This window comes from Pelodiscus sinensis, chromosome 1 (genome assembly GCF_049634645.1).
Source record: "Pelodiscus sinensis isolate JC-2024 chromosome 1, ASM4963464v1, whole genome shotgun sequence".
Classification (NCBI taxonomy): domain Eukaryota; kingdom Metazoa; phylum Chordata; order Testudines; family Trionychidae; genus Pelodiscus; species Pelodiscus sinensis.
Window position 1 is genome coordinate 46207262 of NC_134711.1, and position 23980 is coordinate 46231241.

General features: G+C 40.0%; 1 protein-coding gene across 3 annotated transcripts in view; it reads left to right on the forward strand.

Annotated features, from left to right (window-relative positions):
* The first annotated feature begins 16684 nt into the window (after positions 1-16684).
* TFEC (transcription factor EC) overlaps positions 16685-23980 on the forward strand; it is a 189657-nt gene continuing 182361 nt past the window's right edge. For all 3 annotated transcript variants that reach the window (XM_075929387.1, XM_075929346.1, XM_075929364.1), the window contains exon 1: positions 16685-16773. The gene's annotated coding sequence lies outside the window, so the exon portion shown is untranslated. The remainder of the gene's footprint in view (positions 16774-23980) is intronic.

Consider the following 23980-nt stretch of genomic DNA (forward strand, 5'->3'; position numbering starts at 1 on the left):
ATTACAGACTAAGAGGTGACTAAGTTGCTTAGATAATGTGGCAAACAGGGTAAATATAATGCCTCATAGGTTATATGGGAGTAATGAATCTCCATATGTGAAAATGACAATATTAGAAACAGCTGATCAGTTGTTTATTTAATTCTGTTGGTGTGGTCTATTCTCCTCTTTTGAGAGGATAACATTTTAACAAGAATTCATTTGGTAATTGATGCAAAACCTATTTAGATTAACAGAAAATTTCCCATTAATATCCACAAATTTTGGATCAGATTCTTGGCTAGGTCAAATTATTATAGCTTGAATGACAACTTGATTTATTTCCTTCCTAAATTACTTAAGTTTGTTCATTACTCCATTTAAAGAAGATGCTCTGCATTTAGAAAAACTGTATTTAAAAAAAAAAATCAAGTTGCGGTTTAAACACTGTTTTCAAAACAAGATTATCAAACATGAAATATAAGCAAAGCTCTTAGTAAATCTCAATGCAAGTTCGCAATCATTCATTGCATATTATTAAACATTTTTCACAAATCACAGTGTTGTCACTCTAATTAAAAGCCTCTTTAGGTGGCATTATTAGTTTGTTATTTTGACACAAATGTTATTAATACCAGGGTCTTAAATATGACATCTACATTAAAACATTCTTGCTTTTGAAACACCCTGATTATTCTGTTTACTTTAGAGATTTTCACATCATTTAGAAAAACTTAATAATATATTAGGGTATGTCTAAACAGCAGGGCTAAAGTCAAATTAAGCTATGCAACTTCAGCTACGTCAATTGTGTAGCTTAAGTTGAAATAGCTTAATTCGGCTTTTGGCATTTTCGACACAGCAGGAAGTTGAAGGAAGAACACTCTTTCTTCGACTTCTCTTACTTCGTGTGAAATGAGAGTTACCATGAGTTGGAGTAAGAAGTCTTCCAGCTCAACAATATTTTGAAATAATGGCTTGCTGTGTAGACGCACACTATGTTATTTCAGAATAACTGACATTATTCGAAATAACACTGATGTGTAGACGTACGTTTAGAGACTTTGTATTTAATCCTGGTGCAAATCTGATTTAAATTTGTAAAGTCAGTAATAGTCTAAGCTGATTATATTTGCAACTTACATGTTATAACTAAGGCTGGACTTCTAGTATGCTTGCTATAAGTTTTGGAACCAGTGATTTTTACAAAACAGCTATGGTTGGTGGATTTTTGTTTGTTTTTTTTTGCTTTTTTTTTTGTCTTTTGCATTTTCTACATATATGTGAGTGGATGGGAGGAGGGTGAATAATAAATAGGGGAAGAGACTTTAATGAGGACCTCAAATGCTTCAAATTTAAGTCATGGACTGCTTGAGGAGCTATTGGAGAAAAGAATCTTATTAACAACTATCTTTAAGAGATTAAATCCTCCATGATGTCTTAAAGCCCCACCCCTTATCCAGAAAAAAATCTATTAACTTGGAGAGCCAAAATGTATCTCCATTATGGTAACACATTTGTTGAGACCTGTTTACTCCACTGTTAGTCACAGGACTATTCATTTTGCAAAGTTTGTTACTTGCAGTAAAAGTATTTGGAAAAAATAAAAGCTGTGGTGGATGCAAAATAATGCCCGTGATGTCTGACATTTTTAAAACTATATTTCCTTGACTTCTGTCTTTCATGTCACACAGCCCCGCTGATTCTTTACATAAAATACCATTTATATTTAAAAAAATCCATGATAAATTGAGTTTTAATTAGAATATACACGTATACATATCAGATTGTGACCCAGATGCTTAGGGAAGTAAGAAACAAAATCTCCATGGTTCTCTGGAATTTGGGAGTTCTTTCTTGCACCACTCTTTGCACAAAGTAGACTGTACATATCAATTTAAGATTAAAATTATAAATGCAAAAAAATTAGAAAAATCAGAACGGGGAAAGAAACAAGAATGTCACAATAAGATTACCTTCTCCATGTTACAGGTACAGAACCAAATTCAGCTGAGGTGTAAATGTATCTCTAATTCATATTGACTTTGATGGGAGATGCTCTCATTTACAGTGATCTCATGATAAAAATACTGGCTACGTCTAGACTACATCCTTTTTCATAAAAGGGATGTAAATTAGACGTATCGCAATTGCTAATGAAGCGGGGATTTAAATCTCCCCCGCTTCAATAGCATAAAAATGGCTGCCGCTTTTTTTCCGCACGGAGCTTTGTTGTAAAAAAGCGCCAGTCTAGATGCTGATCTTGCGGAAAATAAAGCCTTTTCTGAAAGATCCCTTATCCCTTATTTCATAGAGGGATAAGGGATCTTTCGGAAAAGGCTTTATTTTCCACAAGATCAGCATCTAGACTGGCGCTTTTTTCGACAAAACTCCGTGCGGAAAAAAAGTGGCAGCCATTTTTATCCTAATGAAGCGGGGGAGATTTAAATCCCCGCTTCATTAGCAATTGCGATACGTCTAATTTACATCCCTTTTACGAAAAAGGGATGTAGGCTAGACGTAGCCCTTCTGTTACTAGTTAGGTTGCTACATGTACACTTCACTATACTGGGGCCACCAATCTTTGTAATCTTTGTTACTAAGGGATTTCTCTATGCCCCTAAAGAGAAGTGAGAAGCTGCACAGTGTGAGTTCTCAAGGAGAGCAGAGTGAAACATAGAGGCTGCTGTGAATAAGCAGGCTTCACCAAAGAAAGCTTGGAGATTGGAGGGATGGGGCTGAAACTACAGATGGGAAAGGCCTGGGAATGACTTGATAAAGAGGTAAATGGAGGGACTTGAAAACTGTGGTTTTTTTATGTTTCTTATTTTAATAAAGCAGATGCTAAGAAAGGGCGTGAATGGACAAAATGCTTTGTGACAGAGGCGCCAACTCCATGGGTGTTCTGGGGCTGGAGCACCCAATTAGTGTGTGTGAAGCACCATCAGCATCAAGTTCCACCCAATCTTCCCTCTTGTCCCCCATGCCTTTTACTTGCTTACCAACTCCTCCCCCCTCAGTGCTGCCGGAGCCTCACCATCAGCTGATTGGCAGCATTCAGGAAGCTCCAGGAGAAAGGGAATAGAGTGAGGGCAGGGCATGCTCAGGAAAGGAAGTGAGAAAATGGCAGGGTGGGGATGAGTTCTTGGGGGAAAGGGTGGAATGCAGGTGGGGAAGGGGCAGAGCAGGGACAGGGATTTGGGGGAAAGGGGTGGAATAGGGGCAGAGCTTAGGGGCATCCTGCAGAAAGTGCTGCAGGAGGTGCAGCACAACCTGCAAGAGCTGTCAACTGCTGGGAGGCAGGACTGGCTCTATGTTTAGAGAGCTGAGGTGTTCGCAAGGGCAACCACATCAGACAAAGGAAAGGCTTTGCTGTCCCTCAAGGAGGTAGGCAAAGGAGAAGGATTTGAGACACGACTGTATGGGGGAGCCCTTTTGAGCAAGAGCCTCAGATAGCCTCAGGCAGCAGGAAGTAAATGCTGTCCTGATATCCTGCCTGAAGAACTTCCGTTGGCCTTAATTGTGATTCAGCATTCCATGAGTATGGACACTCTGTTTTGAAATAGCTCTGTGCTATTTTGATGGGCATTTGCTGTGTAGATGTACCTTCGGAGTATTTCTTCTGGAATAGCTTATTCCAAAATAAGCGTGCAGTATAGACGTACCCTCATGGAAGAAACCCAGAGCCTCTTTACTCCCAGGCTACGTCTACACTGGCCCCTTTTCCGGAAGGGGCATGTAAATTTCACTAGTCGTCGTAGGGAAATCCGCGGGGGATTTAAATATCCCCCGCGGCATTTAAATAAAAATGTCCGCCGCTTTTTTCCGGCTTTTAAAAAAGCCGGAAAAGAGCGTCTACACTGGCCCCGATCCTCCGGAAAAAGTGCCCTTTTCCGGAGGCTCTTATTCCTACTTCAAAAAAGTGCACTTTTTCCGGAGGATCGGGGCCAGTGTAGACGCTCTTTTCCGGCTTTTTTAAAAGCCGGAAAAAAGCGGCGGACATTTTTATTTAAATGCCGCGGGGGATATTTAAATCCCCCGCGGATTTCCCTACGACGACTAGTGAAATTTACATGCCCCTTCCGGAAAAGGGGCCAGTGTAGACGTAGCCCCAGTGTAAGAGTCTTTCATCTTGTGAGACTTAGAATCTTTAGAAGGCTGTAAAGCTTTTCTTAGGGCTCCAACAAGGATGCATTTCACTACACTAAATTGCATAAGTTTTCAGACCAGCCACATCATTTCCATTTTTCATTGTGTGCAGTTGGAATGAATGTTACTTTGTCATAGTCTTGAAAGCTGAGTGGCTTGGTAAACAGGCTGCTTCTCTCTTTTTCTCTCTGTGAAGTCATTTCTTAAGATTAGCTTCCTTGAAAGCTTCTAGGTCAGATCCTAGGGTTTGGCTGGTCTGCAAAGAATGCAGGTTGATGTGGGTGTACACACAAGTGCAAAGGGGGTGCAAAAGCTCTGCAATGTATTCTCCTGATTTGAGGTCATTCTCCTGCGTGCCAGGCTAATGCAACCTGAAGGCTGCTCTAAATTACTTGTAAACAATACTACAGTACAGCTGGGAATTAGCTCCTTATTAGGGCATAAATCCTTTCCCCTACTACACAGACATCAGGAAAGGGGAATGGAGTAAGACCTCTATGCAACTGAAAGGAACAGCATTACTTTCAAGTGATTTTGCCAGACTGATTATGCTTGTTTTACTTGTTAGGAATAATTTATAATGACAGCTACATCAGGCCAGTTAATCTGTCCCTTTCTGTTTGATAGGAAATCTTCAAAGATCTTGAACATAGTGTTGGATGAGGAAAGTTTCTTTGTAAAGATCATTTTCTTCTGTTATTTTAGTCTACTATAGGGGTATGTCTACACTTGCATCCTCTTTCGAGAGAGGGATGCCAATACAGATATTCAAAATTGCAGATGAAGCCGTGATTTAAATATCCTATGCTTCATTTGCATATTTGCATTATGGCGCTATTTCGAAATAGCGCTATTTCAAAATAACAGCCGCTGTTAAGATGCGGTTATTTCGAGAGAAAACCCTTCTCTCAAAATAACCCTTATTCCTCATACAATGAGGTTTACCAGTTATTTCATGAGAAGTATTTTCTCTCGAAAATAACCACATCTTAACAGTGTCTGTTATTTTGAAATAGCACTATAATGCGAATATGCAAATGAAGTGCAGGATATTTAAATCCTGGCTTCATTTGCAATTTCGAATGTCTGCATTTGCATCTCTCTCTTGAAAGAGGGTGCAAGTGTAGACATAAACTAGTGACACAACACTTCAGAACTGAATCGCTGTGCTTTTTATTGCTTCTTTAGAACTTTCTCAAATATCTATTTAGGAGATGCTGGAGCTTCTTCCAGGCCTTGAAAGATTTAATTTTTGTTACACAGATGAGAAGATTTTATTTCTTATACTGCTTTTCCCCAAGAGTCATGGTTAACTTAGCTTTTGAACAAAATCCAACATTATATATACAGTACTGGTGAAGAGTCACAATTCTTCAAAGTAAAAGTTCAACTCATACATTTTCTCAGCTAATGCTGCTCTAGTTTCAGCTCTATTTTTCAAAAAGTTTAGCCCAGTTAAACTTCACATCTGCTCAATGACCTAATGTGATATTGTTTTCTTTAAAAAAACTTATTTCCCTCTTCTTAATTTTAAAAATGTATCATGATTAATGTTGGTACTTTGTACATGACAAGGCAAAACATGGTCACTATGTCTGCATTAATCAGGGTAGTATAAAAACAGATGGTTTCCAGTAATACAGTAATTAAAATAGAAAGGGAAGAATGATATTTCTCTAAGATCAGGGACAATATATGTTTCCATATCTACATATTCCATGCTCATTTATTTTTATTTGAGCTGTTAGGAGTATGTTGGGTGCATGATTCTTTATGGCAGCACAGGAATTAGGACAATAGTGTTACTTGTGACTCATGTAACAGTAAGAAATGAATGCGATCTAGACATGGGAAACACCTGTGTAAAGACTAAGGAACCATAAATGTGTCCCTTCAGAGAGTTGGTAAGGTGTGAAATCTGCTAAAGCTTCAGTTGGAAATCCTGTGGATCTTAGACACTCATGGAAAGCAGAAATGAGGGTCTTTCTTCTTCCCTTTTCCTTAGTCCCAGCACTAAGCATCCCTCTTGTTAGAACCTTCCCACAAGAGGCTTTCTCATTCAGTTGAAATTACCTAGCATGCTGGAGAACCCATGGAAGGTAATGCTGATTTAGATTAACAGTCTTTATTCCCCAGGATGGTGCACAAGCCAAAAAAGAACACAGCGGCTACGTCTACACTGAAGGCTTCTTGTGCAAGAATCTTTTTGTGGAAGAGATCTGCCGCAAAAAGTTCTTGCTCAAGAGAGCATCCACACTGCATGGATGCTCTTGCACAAGAAAGCTCTGATGGTCATTAACAGAATGGCCATCAGAACTCTTGTGCTTTTTCTGATAAGCTGTTTTTGCACAAGAAACCCCCGTTTGCTGTCCACACACACCTTTTTGAGCAAGAGCTCTTGCGCAAAAAGGCTTATTCCTCTTAGAAAGAGGAATAACTCTTGTGCAAAAACCCCTCTCTTCTTACAATGTCCTGTAAATTTTCTTGCACAGAAACGCATTTGTAGTGTGGACACTCTGCAGCTACATCTACATTGGCATGATCTTGCGCAAATACTCTTTAATGCAAGAGTTCTTGCGTTAAAGTATTTGCCAAGAGAGCGTCTACACTGGCATGTGCCTTTGCGCAATAGATGTGCTTTTGTGCAAGAGCATCTGTGCCAGTGTAGACACGTTCTTGTGCAAGAAAGCTCCAATGGCCATTTTAGCCCTCGGGCTTTCTAGCGCAAGAAATTCATGTTGCCTGTCTACACTGGCCTCTTGCGCAAAAACAGTTGTGTAAGAGGGCTTATTCCTGAGCAGGAGCATCATAGTTCTTGCGCAAGAAGCACTGATTTTACACATTACAATGTTAGTGTTCTTGCACAAGAACTCCCCGCCAGTGTAGACAGGCAGCAAGTTTTTGCACAAAAGCGGCTGCTTTGGCACAAGATTGCACCAATGTAGACACAGCCTGCGACTTTTTGTGCAAAAACAGCTGGTTTTGCGCAAAAACTCTGCAGTGTAGATGTAGCCAACATAACTTTTAAATCCTATGTTGAGAATTCATGTCTGGCAGCCAAGCGGGTAAAACCCTTCATGTGTAAACTGAAGAAAATTGATGGGGGAGACATTAAGAGGTATTAAATATGGAACTCTAATCACACCTTTATTGTGGAAACACATTTCCACCACAAGGTAGGAGGGGGATTTCTGTTCATGCTATGGCACATGAAGCACCAGTTTCCAGCAAGCAGTACATAAGCATATCCAACAGAAAAAACTTCCAATTTACTGGCTAGAGACCATGATATCTCCATACAACAGTTGTTATAGATGCCTCAGAACTTGAAATGTCTGTTCTTAGTCGGCTCTCCCACATCCTGGTTTTGCTATCAAAGGAGAGCAACATTTGCCGGGAAGGAGGTAAGCTAGGTTCTAGAACAATATTTCTTAAACTTTTTAAAACCGAGGAATACAGTTTAAGAAACACAGTTTAAGAAATGTCCTCAGGAACTTAAAGAAAGGCAGGAGGACAGTTGCATCCTCAGTATTAACCCCAAGTGTTCAAAAATCAAAAGGCGGGTGCCCAAAATCAAGAGGCTGGTTTGTTTTTTCACAAAGAGGAACAATTTCTTAATTTGTGCTATTAGTTTTTCTTACTTGAATAGCCAATACATTTTGATACTGCTGTAGACATGGGACCAGAGGATTTGCGTTAGATTGAAAGACCTGTCAAATAGACTAGAACCAGTCACATGGTATTTTTGTCATACAAAACTTTTCTAGCCAGCTAATTGGCATTCAGTCTCAGTATACTGAAATGTCTAATATTTCAAGACTTCTGTGGTTTTTTATTATGGAAACTTATGTGTTTAAAAAACCCTTCATGTATCAGTGACTCTTGTTGGATTTTTTTTAATGTAGAATGAGATATAGCAAACTGCACAATTTCTTTACAGAACACAGAAGAAGGATATTACGAATTCCCAACTCCTGCTACAGAAGAAGTTTGCTGCCACCTTATGGGTCTGTGAAGTATTTTTTGTGTTCCTTGTAATAATTCATTGCTATGGTTGCGATGATACTTTTTCTTATGAACTCATTTTTTCTTTTAATTTGTATTGGTTATTTGTATTAGAGAAGCATGGAAAATCCCCACTAAGGATAGACGCCCCATTTGCTGCATGTTAAATAGAAGTATACTTTTTGCCATATTTTTTTTAATATATTTTTTATTCCTTCTTTTTCTGACATTAATAAAAAGATGCCCTGGTATTTTATTTTTTCCATTATAGCTTTCCCCATTGAGACTCCTTTGATTAGCTACTAACATATTTATAAATTCTTCTGGGTAAATATATCTTTGCAGATATATTTGGTGTAACTTTAAAAAACATTAATAGAGTGAGTACCAGAAACTGTACCCTTGGCTCACTTTACTACATACTTTACTGACAACAAAGTCTAATAGGAGAAGGCCGATGGAATCTAGTCTTGGACATACAGATGTACCAATTTTATATTTTCTCCTATAGACCTGTAACTATGGAATATCCTGCTCCCTGGCCCAGAACTAGAATTAGCTCTTTTTCAAAGAGATTTAAAGCCTCTCATTTTAGAGGATAGTCATTTTAAGTACTTGGTACATTTTCATACCCAAGAAACTTACAATATTCTAATGGCTGTTGATACAGAATAGGGAGATGGACAGTAGCAGCCACTGGCCACTTGAAACAAGTGACTACATAAAACGCCAAGGTGAAAAGATAGATCACAGATGCCAGTAATATTTTACATTTTTTACTGGTACCGATGTGCCTTTTACCTCCCAAAATCTAATCTAATGTTTGTTTTGGGAATCGAGCGTAATTCATGAATGGCTTTAAAGAAAAACTAAAAAAACAACGAATGGTCTAGCAGCACCTTAAAGACTAACAAAACATGTAGATGGTATCATGAGCTTTCGTGGGCGCAACCCACTTCTTTCATCTGAAGAAGTTGATTGTTCCCATGAAAGCTCATGATACCATCTATATGTTTTGTTAGTCTTTAAGGTGCTGCTAGACCATTCGTTGTTTTTTTAGTTTTTCCAGTTACAGACTAACTTGGCTACCCTTCTGAAGCTTTTAAAGGAAAAGTTCAAAGAAAACTGTCCAAACATTTTTTGTGGTTAAATAATTACTTTGCGAGTAAATAATTAGCCCAAATATGATATTTGAACTTCACTTTTATTTGTTCCTCTAACTGAAAATACTGAACTGCTACCCCATCTAACTTTCTTCACAGCTACTGCTTAAAATCATGTCTTAGTTATTTGAAGACAGTAGGGTGAAAAATTAGTGTCAGCTGATGGTCAGGGCAGTGCATGTGTGTGTGTGTTATACACCTGAGTCTTCAACTGCTAGAACTCAAGGTTCCTTCGCAGTGGGCGGCCTAGGGAAGGTCGACAGGCACCCCAAAGTTTTACGTCCGTGTCTTTAGCTGCTAGGATCGGGTCCCTTCGCAGCGGGCAGCCAACAGGCTGACAAACGCCCCAGAGTTTTTGCAAGAGAGCTTATTACACCCGTGTCTTTAGCTGCTAGGACCGGGGTCCCTCTGCAGTGGGCAGCCTATGGAAGGCTGACAGGCGCCCCATGGATCTGTCCCCTGGAGGTGACACGATCCAAATGCCCAGCTCTGCCTGCGTCTGCTCCCTCTGACCGGCTGAAGTTCTTTTAAATTGTGTTTGGTTCTGTTACAGCAACTGAAGGAGTCAGGTTAAAGCTTAAACAGTTATAGGTTTATTAAAGAAGCTTATAAATCATATGTTACAATGGCTATTGCTCTATTTCTTAACTGCTAGCAAATATAGATCTTAAAAATGGTTACAAAGAAAATAAAGATAGAAAATAGAAATAATGGTACCAAGTGACAGCTTAATCTTTAAAGAGCTCTAAGTCTATGTGTACACTTAAGACAAAGGACACATCCAGGTACAATTTTTACCCCCTTCTGTGCCTCTCGACTCCAGCGTATCAGGCCAGGGATAGTCCCTCAATTCCTAGGAAAGATGAATATGAGGTGGGCGTTCCCGTGGAACCTCGGGAGGCCAATCACCTAACCTGACCAGCAGATAGATGGTAGATTGACTCTCAGAGTAAGTGTGCTGCTGGGCCCATATTTATACCCATAGGGGCCCGTATCCTCTTTCTTATCTAAGCTGCCAAATTGTGTTGGTCCATCTTTGTGATGCCAGTTCTTACAAGGGAGTTTCAACTTAATTTACACTTGTAAGAGAGTTAACTAAATTGTGAGTACTGGACATTCATTACTGGGCGGGAGATTCCTCCCCCCGTGGACGGCTGTGTGTTTGTATCAATATAGGTGCCAGCCAAGGCAGTTCTCGCAGCCTCAAGGTCAATAGTTGGCGTATCTCTTTTACAGCCATCCAGGGTCACTGTGAGCTAGCATATCCGGGCCTCCTGTCAAGGCTTCAAAGACTATGCTGATTTTACTGCTCTGTGTGTGCTCTGTATGCTCCAGGCAAGTAAGATGGATGTTACAGGTGGGGGTTCTGTCTGGCTACAATAAGCAAAGTTCTTAACAGTTGTATCTACTTTATTAGTTCTTATGTGAATAGGGTTAGTGTTCCCTCTAGTGGCTAGTTCCAGCTTGGAGATAACAAGTGAAATGGTTCACTCTGCAGAGCTCCAGCTGGTAGAAACTGCAAAAGAATATCTGCCTATCAGTAGAGGTCACTATAAATCAGGGCAACTTTTTTTGGCCTAAGAGAAACATCTTTATATGAAAAGTATATGGTGGGCCATGAATGCTCTTGAAATTGGGAACTGGAGTGTAAAAGGGGCTGAGGGGTATAGTGGGGTGTGCAAGCTCTGGGGTGAGGCCAGAAACGAGGTGTTTTGAGTGTAGGTGGGGGGCTCTTGGCTGGGGCAGGAGGTTGATCTGTTAGAGGGGGTGAGGACTTTGACTGGAGGTGTGAGCTCTGGGGTGAGGTCATGGATGAGGGCTTTGAGGTACAGGAGGGTGCTTGAGCTGGGAATAAGGAGTTCAGACACTAGGAGAGGTGTCAGTGTTAGGCAGGGGGTTGGGGTGTGGTGGGTGTCAGGGCTCCAGCTGGGTGTAAGAACTCTAGAGTGGGGCTGGGAATGATGGATTTTGGATGCAGGAGGGTGCTCTGGGCTGGGATCAAAGGGTTTGGAATGTGGGAGGAGGATCAAGGCTCAGGGGTGTGCTTACCTCAAACTACTCCTGGAAGCAACAGCATGTCCCACCTCCGGCTTCTATGTGGAGGTATGGCCAGGCAGCTATGTATGCTTCCTTGTTTGCAGGTGCTGCCCCTGCAGTTCCCATTGGCCACAGTTCCTTGCCAATGGAAGCTACAGAGCTGATGGCTAGGGCTGACACAGCATGTAGTGCCCCAAGCTGCCCCTATACATATGACCTGGAGGGACATGCTGTTGCTTCTGGGAGGCACATGGAGTGGGGCAAGTCCCTGACCCTGCTCTCCAGTGGGACCTGGAGGGCCAGATAAAAGGTCTGATGGGCTGCACACAGGCCATGGATCGTAGTTTGCCCACCTCTGCTGTATACACATCATCCTAATGCTGGTCTCCCACTTAATATGCACTGGATTTCAGTTGAATGCAAAGTCCTGATCAAGGTGGCTCTCCTATTATAGAAAGCCCTTCATAAGGTTGGCCTTACTTATAGTCTCTTTCTCCACGATTCTGACCTGCTGCATTAACTACAATCTAATGAAACAATGAAACTGACCAATACTGATCTCAGGGGTTAGGAGAAGAGGTGCCAACCTTTCATAGGAGTAGATCCTGGTCTATGGAACGTATTCCATAAGAGATCAAATTACGATGGGCCTTTCAGAGCTAAACTTCAGCTCAGCACTCCCTCAATGTTTTCCTCACACTTCACTCATACAGAAAAAGAAATGGAGTTTGAATGTGTGGTATATCTAGTTCTGTAATTAGGGTTTGTGTTTTTTTTTTTTTTAAAGCAATGGATACATTGCACAATAGCACCCAGAGGTTCAGTGCTTGAAAAATGTATGGAGCATGTGCTAGCCTGAAGACTATGCATGCTAGCCAGATTTTGTTTTTAAATGCATGTAATACTATGCAGCTCTGATCCCCAGCTCATATGCCATCTTAATGCAAATGAATAAAACATTTGGAGATATGTTATTTGGTGACATATTGTCATTCAACATAGAAGAATAATATTGAATTTATTTGATAGATTTTACTAATATCTGTCCAGTATTACCCTCCCTAGCTAATGTTAGACCAGATATAGAGGTGATTGGATGCCATTTGATTTGTTCTACTTTTAGGCTCATCTAAACTCCTAAAGCTAGCACAAAACTGCTGGGAGAGAAGAACCACGACTGATTTATGGATTCCCTTCCTTCAGCTCCATTCTATCTCAACCCAGTATAGAATTTGGGCCAGTATCTGTTGTGTGTTTAGATATCAGTCAATCCAAAGAGACCATGGGGTGGTAGGCATCTTCAGATGTGTTTGCCTGTCTGTGTGCATCCACTCATGCTCCTGAGGGACAGCAACCATCTAGCAAGCACGTGATAAGGGCATTGGTCACCATCATGAGCTCTATTTACAGAAGAAAAGTTGGCAATTTTAGAATACTGACGATCACTGCTCTGAGAGTATGTCTACTCTTTGAACTGGGGCTGCGATTCCCTGTTCAAGATAATGTATCCATACTAGTTCATCAAGCTAGTGCACTCAAAATAGTGTATCCACGGCAGTGTGAATAGCAGGTTGGACTAGCTATTTTTAGAATGCACTAGCCCTAGGAGAGCTAGCATGAATACATTATCTTGAACTGAGTAGAACTGTAGATGTACCATGACTTTGCTTTATTGGTTACTCACTATGTAAAAGAGGCTTGAAATTCATTAAAATATTTTTTCTAAGACTGGTCTTCTTTATCTAGCTATATTTCTCTGATTGTATTTAGTTTACTTACAAAATGATTGAAATATATTTTACCTTACAGTTTTAAAACCTAAGTACTCTGCACTGGTGTAATGTGGGTCTTGTTGAAGCCAAAGGAAACTGAAGACTTCAAAAGTCCACCTGCAAAGGATTGTTGTGAACACACAGGTCATCTGAACTGTAGATTGGGACACGGAACCTCCAGCCCATTGGCCAGACCTGGTTCATAAAGGTTTGCTCCTGGTGGATCAGCAGACACTTTGTTTACCTGAGCATTCACATGCACGGTCACTCACAGTTCTCACTGGCCGTGGGTCACCGTGCCCAGCCAATGGGAGGAGCCAGAGGCAGTGGCCTGGCCCACACTATTTCCCACAGTTCCTACTAGCTGGGAACAGTGAACCATGGTCACTGGGAGCTGTGAGTGGCCATGTCTGAGGACACTTCAGCAAATAAAGTGTTTGGCCGCCTGCCAGGTGCTAACCCTGGCAAACCACATCTGGACAGTATGCCAGAGGTTCCTCACCCCTGCAGCAGTTGAACTCAGAGCCAGGTTCTGCTGAATAGTGCCTTACTCCTTGAATATTCTCTCTGAAATCAGAAGAAGCACTGATGAAAAAAAGATACTACTCAGCATGAGCAAAGGTATCAGAGTCTGATCCACAGAATTCTGTTTTGGATTCTCTTGAAAATGTACAAATTGGACCTTCTTGGTCCAGCTCCCTAGAGACCTGACCGGTCCCGGATGAGGGATTTTTTCGGATTGGAGAGGTCACTTCAGGCTGCCCCCAGTTAGTCCCACTTCCTGTCTCTCCCCTTCACAGCTCAGCTGAGCTGTGCGCCAGGTCCCTCCCCCGCCCTCGCAGCTCAGATGAGCTGTGTGCTGTCTCCAAGGCCCCCCTCACATCCCAACTGAGTAACAGTTCCTAGCTTTCCCCTTGCAGCCCAGCTGAGCTGTGCACTGGCTCCGGGACCCTACCCCGTTGCACTGCGCTGTGACTCTGATCCTGGAACATCTGTGGTCATTCCAGACCATGGATTTTGCTGGAGCAGAGAATCCCGGATTTTAGAGGTGTAACCTGTATTTTGGGGGTGGAGAGTCCCTAACCTAATAATTATCTTTTTGATTTTCTCCTCTTATGTGCTGTCCCAGTCACATATTTATTATAACTTTTGTACAATAACCCCTCCATACATAAATCACTAATACCATTGTAGGAGAGTTCAGTATGCTGTTTTATTACATCTGCTTTGGTGGCTAGCATGTTCTGAAGTTTTTTTATTTTTGCTAAGTATCAAGAGTTTCCAGAATGTCTTTTAAACTTTTATATTATATATAAAAACAGAAACCAAAAGGACATTTCCAGGTTACAATGACATGCCTTTATACTGAGTGATGGACGTTAAACTCCACTCTATTGAACAGCTTGCCACAATTCTCCAGCAACATCACCATGTTTTTGTAATAGTTATGTCCAAATTGGGATCAATGAGAGAAAAGAGTTAAAAAAGTTGCCAACGTCTTGTGATTTACAACGTGTTTTTGATATAATCCAGTAAATTTAGAAAAAATATTCAAGTCATTTATGGTACAGTCAGATGACAGTGACTCAGCAGTTAAACTCCAGCGTCTGCCACAACAACACCTCTTGGGAGTTTCTAACAAGAACTAGACAGTAATTAGTTCAAAAATTACTTGAATTGAATAAAGAGGAACTACTCTGAGTGAAGAAGGGGCCTATATAAAAACTTCCAACGACAAAATAGGAAAGACTCTATTATCTTTCTTTCCTACTTCAGCGTGAGTGCTGTACGAAGCAATCTGTTCTATAAGGCAGACAAGATGTTTAGGAGACTGACTCTTGAGTATTTTCTGTAGTACCAATAGGATAAATTCTGCATTCAGGACGTGCTCCTTCTCTAATTAAGTCAATGAGAATTTGCTACTGATGTCAACGGGAGAGGGATTGGACCCAGAAGACCAGTAAATATTCCACTGAGGCAATGAAATCTATTAACAAACGTTAACACATTACCTATTTCTACCATTTGTTTTTTCTCCTATCTAGTGTACTGCTGTTCTGTGAGAACTTACATAGGTTGTAAGGAAAATATAACATTTTTCAAACTATATATCTTCCAACTTGCTTTTCCTATGACTGCTATCACAAAAAGAGTGCAAATTAAATTTTATAACAAGAGATAATATTTTGCATAGATGAGTAGGAGAATGGTGGAGGGGGAGGGAGTCTGCTCTGGGAATTTTAGGGCATCCAAAACAACATCAGAGAGGGTTTTGTGCTAGTGTTTGGAGTGAGGGTTAGTTATCCTTTTGCTTGTAGGATTATCAATGCATATTCCATCATATGTTTTACATCCAACATACAGACAGAGGTGGGTGCTCCAGTGGGAGGGTCTAGTGTGGAGTCCTGAAATTAGATGTTCAGTGTCAAGTTGAAGGCCTTTTATTTGAGGCCTGGCTGTCATGCAGAGTTGATATTTCTGGGCCACTAATATTTGTATTGGCCAATGGTACATCAGCAGCAAACTTACCAAATAGTTTGGCAACTGGCCAGGGGGGATATTAAAAAAAGGGAGGGATGACTAGAATCTTGATATTTGGATCCAAAAGTCACAAGTAGGTCCTTAGAGGGTTAAACCCATTCATTAATTCTTAATTGTAATGGTTCAGAAAAGATTGGTGTGAGTTCCAAATAGCTGCTTTGTGAAATAAGCTCTAAATTACTGTTTTGTAAAATCTCTACTAGAGGAACAACCCTTTTCTTTGTTCAGAGAAGCCATTCTATGGGTACAGAAGGACCAGTACTAATGAAGTAGTAAGGTCTGAAACACAGAATTTACTTCACAAAATTCATTAGTGGAAAATATCCAATTGAACTCGTGCTCAGCAAGTTACGCAGCAAATATAACTGAGAAAGAGAAACTATTCAACACAATTTTCAGCCAAACATTGTGCTTCTGCATCCAAAACTTTAAGGATAGAATGGTACATATTTTTATCTCCTGAATCCAAATGTCATTTTATAATTAGACTCCCAAATTGTGTACATCATATATTATTATCATCGTGTGTGTGTATAATATACATTTTAATAATATAAGATTAATTAATTGAAAGATCTATATTGTATAATGAGAGAAATCAAACTCATACATTAAAATGTTAAAATAGTTATGTATATTTTGCATTCATTTATTTGGAGAATAAAGAAAAATATTTATTTGTCCTATTTTGTTTATTTTTATATTGGGAATTAATATAATATTTTGAAATAAAAGTGTGCATTTTTATTTTTTTCTGTAACATGGTATATTGTATTGTAAGAAATATTGTATTCTTTCAACTGCAGTGGAATTATTTTAGGGGAATAGGCATTTTAAAAAAGCACCCTGTTCATCTTCTTGAAGAAACATACTAAAGTAATCCAGCAGGTTATGATCTCTTAAAACAGTGATACTGTACTATTAGTCATTCAGTTGAACATTTTAGTTTTAATAAATGAGAGATGAGTCTGATGTGAAAAAGAGGAAGCAACTTGGGTTGATATAGCTTGATCTCTCTTCAGGGGACAGAACTGCTCATTTAAAACTGATGGAAAGCACATACTGTGTCTGAAAAGCCAGTGAAGAAAACATATACGGCAGATCATATGCCTGAGATATTACTGAAGGTAACGTTTTTCTGAATAACTTTACAGGAAGTGGATACATAGTACCTTTGTTATAGCAAGTTGTGAACATTACAATATTTTCGCTAGATTAATTTGTATTTCATTGTGCCTAGAGAACCCAACAAGGCTGGGTATCTATATACAGATTTATAGAAAAAGACACTTCCTGCCCTCATAGAGTTTAGAATCTTAGTTTAAACCAAAGTTCAACATGTCAGTGAAAAGCTGGGGATGATGGGGGTGAGTTGCAATAAGATGAACATTTATTCATAGACAGTTGTGTACATGTTGTGGAGTTCAATACTGGGTCTGAAATTCAGTTGATACTGTGTTTTCTGATTGCATATCATAAATTATAATTTTTAATGATGCGTACGCTAAGCAGATGTTTTCTTTAAAATACACTCCAATTTGAGTATCATTCTTCAATGTATGTTTTAAAAACTGTCTTAAAACTTGTGTAAATTTAAAGCTTATAAATGGTCAGCATTGGCTGGAGTCAGTATTCTAATATTATACTTAGTGCTAATTACAGAAAAAAAACAAGGAACAAGATTTTATCATCCTCCTTAATAGGATTGTGATCCTACTCTTTTGATGCAAGCAAAACCTATTGTTGCAAATGGGAAATTTGCTCTTAAAAAGGCCGTGAAACTTTTGAGTTCATCGACTAAACATTGTTCCATTCAGTAGTTCATGACAGTGCTAGAACATCTCTCCAATAAAGGATACTTTTCCTACATTCCACATGGTAATCACTTTCTTCACATTGAACACATCCTTGGAGCTCTATGTTCTTAAAGCACTTAGCACATGCTTGGTCTATCAGTAAATCTCAGATTCTCTAGCAAATTACATATATCATAAGGGTTTTATAATTACTCAGGTGTACACACATTTCCCAGGTAAGATAGTTGCAAAGAGGCATATGTAAGAGAAACAAAATGTAAAACAAACAAGAAAGTCTCCCACAGCTTCCCTTGGTTTCAAACGGCGAACCGGACCCAATGGGACCCACAAAGCTGGTAAGTAAACAAACCAGCGCAGCCAGTTAGCATGTTTCTCAAAGTGGTTTCGCAGACCACTTTGAGAAACACTGTAACAGAACATACATGTCAGTCAAAGGGAATGTATGTATGTAGTAAAGGGATCCTATTGTTCAGTGAATACGTTTGTTCTGTTGAGCAGCAAATGATAGCTGGCATCAATAGCGGGTTTGTTCCTTGTGCTATAAGAAGCAAAGCAATAAGACATCTTGCTGTGACCTCAGTATGTCTCTGGTATTGCAGACATAGTTGGAATTTTGTTTATGCTGCACTTACCTAATTTTTAATCAAATGGATTTTGAAACTCTTCAAAGACATATACCTGTTGGTAACAATTAATTATGTATTACTTTGATGGTGACTGGTGTATTTATATTGTTTAATTTTAATTGTTGGATGGATATGCTGCAGATTTGTGCTGTTAAATCCTGAACACATTGGCAGGCATCTTGCCAAATATTTTACCAAATTCAGGAAAGAAAACCCACTCCATTTTTATATAGTAGATATCCAGTTTAATTTTCATTTAAATTGGGTTCTAATTGTTGACTGTTCTAACCACTGGGTACAAATTTTAAGGGAGGCACTACTTCATTCTCCATTTCTTGAAAGGAATGACTTGGGTGCCTCAGCTCTGAATCAAGCAGAGTTGATTTTTGCTGTGGATTGCAAGCAGAGTGAGGTGTGGCCCAACCTACGGTGCATATCTCTGTGGGGAGGGAGGAATTTAGACACATCTCACTCATCAGCATCTGCTGTTAGCTAATTCAGGCGGTCACCTGCCTAGCATGCTGGCTTTTGTGGATCTCATACTTGGGTGCCTATTTCTCCCATTTCTCAAATAGAAAGCCTAGTCACTTAATCCAGGCTTTTTGGACTTCAGTGATTTTTCAAGGTGCCTAAAAGTTAATTGTTACAATACCTAAGTTCCCTGTGGATGTTAACAAAACTGTAAGTTTGAAGGAAGCGGTGGGGACATTACACCACCTGAAAAAAGAAACTGAACATCAGGGGTATTTGGGGTAAGATGGGCTATTGGGAGAAGAAAATAAAGCTTACAGTGTAATGTGCAATGAGAATCATCAAATCTAGTTCTGGGAGAATGTTAGTATTGTATTTGATGTAGGAGGCAATTTGGACATGGAAGAGGGCTCTGATTTTGGTGTAGGACTGATATAACATGGGAAACAGAAAGTTGCAGTTGGGACAAAAAGTTCAGATAAGTATCCAAAAATGTAGGAGGTCATTTAAGCTGAAAACTATTTGAGGTCAGTCCAAAATACAACTCAATATTTTTACATACAGCTTAATTGCCATTTCATACAACATGTACTTAGTATCATACATTAACTATTCAGGCTTCCTAAGAGTTGACTGATAGGAAAGCACATTAATTCGAGTTTGCTTTCTTCCATTTATAAGACCCATCCCAATAATTTTCTTACACAAGAAATTCACAAAAAATGGAATAATGGCACATTATAAATGCCATTTCCCTTGCTCCCCTCACACTTTTGGAAAGTCAAGGAACAAGTCATTGTGTTTTAAGAAATGCATAACACAATGCAATGCTAAGAATCAGATTCTGATACATATATTCATAAAGGATCATAGAATCATAGAATCATAGAATAATAGGACTGGAAGGGACCTCGAGAGGTCATCGAGTCCAGCCCCCCGCCCTCAAGGCAGGATCAAGCTCCGTCTACACCATCCCTGACAGATGTCTATCTAACCTGTTCTTAAATATCTCCAGAGAGGGAGATTCCACCACCTCCCTTGGCAATTTATTCCAATATTTGACCACCCTGACAGTTAGGAATTTTTTCCTAATGTCCAATCTAAACCTCCCCTGCTGCACTTTAAGCCCATTACTCCTTGTCCTGTCCTCAGAAACCAAGAGGAACAAATTTTCGCCTTCCTCCTTGTGACACCCTTTTAGATATTTGAAAACCGCTATCATGTCCCCCCTTAATCTTCTTTTTTCCAAACTAAAGCCACCATGCGTCACAGGTAATCTTGTGGATTTCAGTGAGGCTATTCAAGAAAAAGGAACTACATTACATGAGTAAGGGGTTCAGAATCTGGCTCCACACACTTTGGAAAATACATGTTGTCCTGTAAATGCTCCACCTCTGGGGATACTTTAAGAGTATATATAACAATGATTTAGGTTTTTTAAAACATATTTGACCACATAACATGACAATGCTGAAATCCCCACATCTGCTTATACACAAGGGCACACTTCCTCCTTTCAAATGTCACTACTTATTTTTAGATACAAAAAACCTGGGATCTATATTCTTACAAGAGACTGCACAAACAAGAAGTTTGGGAAAAAGACAATGTCATGCATGCCCTTTTTTGGTTATTTTTTTGGCACAAATCATCCATACCCCCACTATTTCTCTACTCCTTCTTTCTCTGAAATGAATCTAGAAACTTATGGGTGAGGATGTTTGGAGACTTCCTATTTTCTGGTTGGTGGTGAGATTAACACACTTTCCCAGCACATATTTCCTCTTACACTACAGGAATTGTCTACAGAAGGTGAGAGGACTGTGGCTGGGCTCAGCTGGAGGGAATTATTCTGTCAGGTGGGATAAGTTATAAGAGGAATATGGAAACCAGATTTGCCATGGCTTTGAGAAGCTTTTGTTTTATTTTGTTTGCTTGACCCTCAAATCTGTGTTGCTTTTCTTTCACATGACCATTGATTTACTTTTTCTATCACATTGTTGTCTGAACTCACTTTTACTCTTTACAATGATTTCTTATTAGTTTGTATGAAACAGTTCTGAGCTGTACCATTCCTTTACTTCCTCTTTTTAGCATACAACATTTCACTATTCACACTAGTAATCCTCTCCATTATTTGAAAGTGATTTGAAAGAACATGGAGGAAGGCAGGGAAAGAGTATCACATAGGTAAAAGAAGAGAAGGAAAGGGAACGGGGCAGATGAAAGAAAAGAGAAACTAACAGATACTGAAAGATCAGCATAAGACAAAAGATTTACAATAAGACTTAACCACTAGGTTACATTTGATCAGTTCTCCTACTACTGGCACCTGAATCAGAGCAATGGCACTAAATGCATTTTGTGGTTCCATAATGATGTGTCCTAATGTTTGGAATCAGAGGCAGTCTGGAATGGGTTACCTAGGGAGGTGGTGGAATCTCCATACCTAGAGGCTTTTAAGTCCCAGCTTGAGAAAGCCCTGGCTGGGATGATTTAGTTGGGGTTGGTTCTGCTTTCAGCAGAGAGGTAGGATTTGATGACCTCCTGGGGTCTTTTCCAACCCTATGATTCTAAGCAACATAATGAGTGCAGCTGGGTTAAAGTAGTAAGCTACCCTATCTGATTGGTAGGAAGAATCAGCAGACCACCTGTGAAACCCCACAGCAGTTTAGTGGATGCTCAAAACATTCACCCATGGCTGTGATAGTGTCTGTACCTGTTCATACTCATGCTCCTGCATCAGACTAGCCTGTTCTCCTCTGACCATTTTGGTTATGACCTGTGACTCCAGTTCCTGATTTCTGTGTCTAGCCTCAGACTCCAGTTCTGATCTTGGGCTTGCTGGCTACTGACTCCTGTTCCAGTCAGGCATGACAGTCCAAATTCTTGTCTCTGGTACTTGAGTCAAGTGTGGTGCATTATAGGGTAGGATGCCTGTTAAAGATTGGAGTCTGATACCATTCAACAGCTTCTAGGAATTTTTTTTCATCTTGCTTTCACTAAATCAAACTGTGAAGGTATTTCTCAGAGGAAGTTGGTAGATAGACCACCTTAAAGAGCACCTTAGAGAGCACTGTTTGAGAGAGCAGGACCTTCTTTTCTGTTTTGATCATGAAGGGCCATGTTTCAGTCCCATAGGTCACAATGCTGAGCATTAACCATTATATGTCCTTAGCTTCATCTCTCTATTTATCAAGGTGATTGGGGTTTTAGTGATCTTCTGGTGCTACAGTAATAATAATAATAATAATAACAAATAATAAAAATTAAATGAATGGACAGGAAAAAAGTGAAAGGCATACGTGATAAGCAGCAACAGCTTTTAAAAGAATATATTTAATAGAAAGTGGAATGCCAAGCTATTACAATAAAATATTATCAATGTGAATAGCACATGCAGGTGCATTGGCATCTATATTAATGGCATTAGAGGTTTGGAATGAGTACCATATGAAGAGAGATTAAAAAGACTGGGAATTTTCATCTTAGAAAAGAGGAGACTCTGGCTATATCTACACTTGTGGCTTCTTGCGCAGGTACGGCCGTTGTTATGCAAGAATCTGCAGAGCATCCACACTGCCCGCCTGCTCTTGCGCAAGTAAATTTACAGTACGGCGTGGTAAGAGGGGCCTCTTTGCGCAAGAGCTACGCTCTTTTTTGACAGGTGTAAGCCCTCTTGCACAGGAGCTCTTGTGCAAGAGGGCAGTGTGGATGCTCAGCAGGGATTTCTTGCGCAAGAAAGCCTTATGGCTAAAATGGCCATCAGAGCTTTCTTGCACAAGAGAGCGTCCACACTGCCATGGGAGCTCTTGTGCAAAAGCACAGCTCGCACATGGCAGTGTGGACATTATCTTGCACAAGAGTTCTTGCACAAGAACACTTGCGCAAGATGTTCTTGCGCAAGAAGCCGCGAGTGTAGACATAGCCTAAGGGTGGATATGATAGAGGTCTATAAAGTCATGACAGGTATGGAGGAAGTGAATAAGGAGAAGTTATTTACTTGTTCCCATAACATGAACTAGGTGTCACCAAATGAAATTAATAGGTAGTAGATCTAAAACAAACAAAAGGAAGATTTTCTTCATGCAGTACACAATCATCCTGTGGAACTTCTTGCCCGAGGATGTTGAGAGACCAGAACTTTAACAGGGTTCAAAACAAAACAAAACTAGATAAATTCATGAAGGTTAGGTCCATCAATACTTATTAGCCAGAATGGGAGGGAATGGTGTCCCTTGCCTCTGTTTGTCAGGGGCTGGAAATGGATGACAGGAGAGGGATCACTTGATGATTACCTGATTCTGTTCACTCCTTCTGGGGCATCTGACATTGGCCACTGTCAAAAGACAGGATACTGGGCTAGATGGACCTTTGGTTTGACCCAGTATGGCTATTCTTATGTTCTCATGTTCATCTGATAGTTCACAGTGCTATCTTTCTGCTTTGTTATCTTATTACGTTCAGGAATAATTGACTACACATAGTGCAAAGCATTCTGTTAGAGAAACTATGCACTTCAATCTAGCAATTCTACCACTTTATCTAAAGAAAACTGTCAATGTTTGCTTCCATGTATGCATTTTTCACTTTCACTTTCACATTATAATGTCATTTTAAAAACATCCCAGTCTTGAATGTTCTCAGGTTTTCATGGTTACAATGCCCTCTGTTTGCCTGCTGTTTTATTCTGTGGCTTTCATCTTCCTGCTTAGTACATTAGTTTCTATTTCTTGTTTAGAACCTGATGCTGCCACATTTCTTCATGTTGTTGTCTCTGTGGATAGTCTGAAAGAAACCTAGAACTGGGCTCTTGGTTTGAAAATATTAGTGCTAGGAAGTCTCTCCAACTATATATATCTTTTTATGTCACGAGAGAAATATGATTGTGTTCAATGACCCAGATTCTCTAACCTGGCAGCACTGCTCCTGACACTGGATCAGAGGAAGGGGGAAAAGATGACTTTATACCACTGATGCAGTTCCCTAATTCAGAGGCTGGTAGGAAGGCACTCTGTCCTCGTGCTGGGGCTATCCAGCAGTGCATTGGTGCTCCACCCTTACCTGCTTTTCTTCATCTCACTGTACTCAAGCTGGTAGGGGTTGGCGCTAATAACCTGGCTTTGACCATCATCCTAGGGAATGCTTTTATGCAGGGGAGAGCCTCAGAAGGCCAGTTAAATTAAGGCTATGTCTACACAGCAGCGTTATTTTGGAATGAATTTGAAATATTGGGCTTCTTACTCCAACTCCTGTAACGGTCATTGTATGAAAAGTAAGGGAAATCAGGAGAAGAGTGCTCTATCTCAAAATAACTGCTGTGTAGGCAAAAAGTCAAAATAAGCTATTTTGACTTAAGATATGCAATTAGTGTAGCTTATTTCGAGTTTAGCTCTGCTGTATAGACATACCCCAACTTC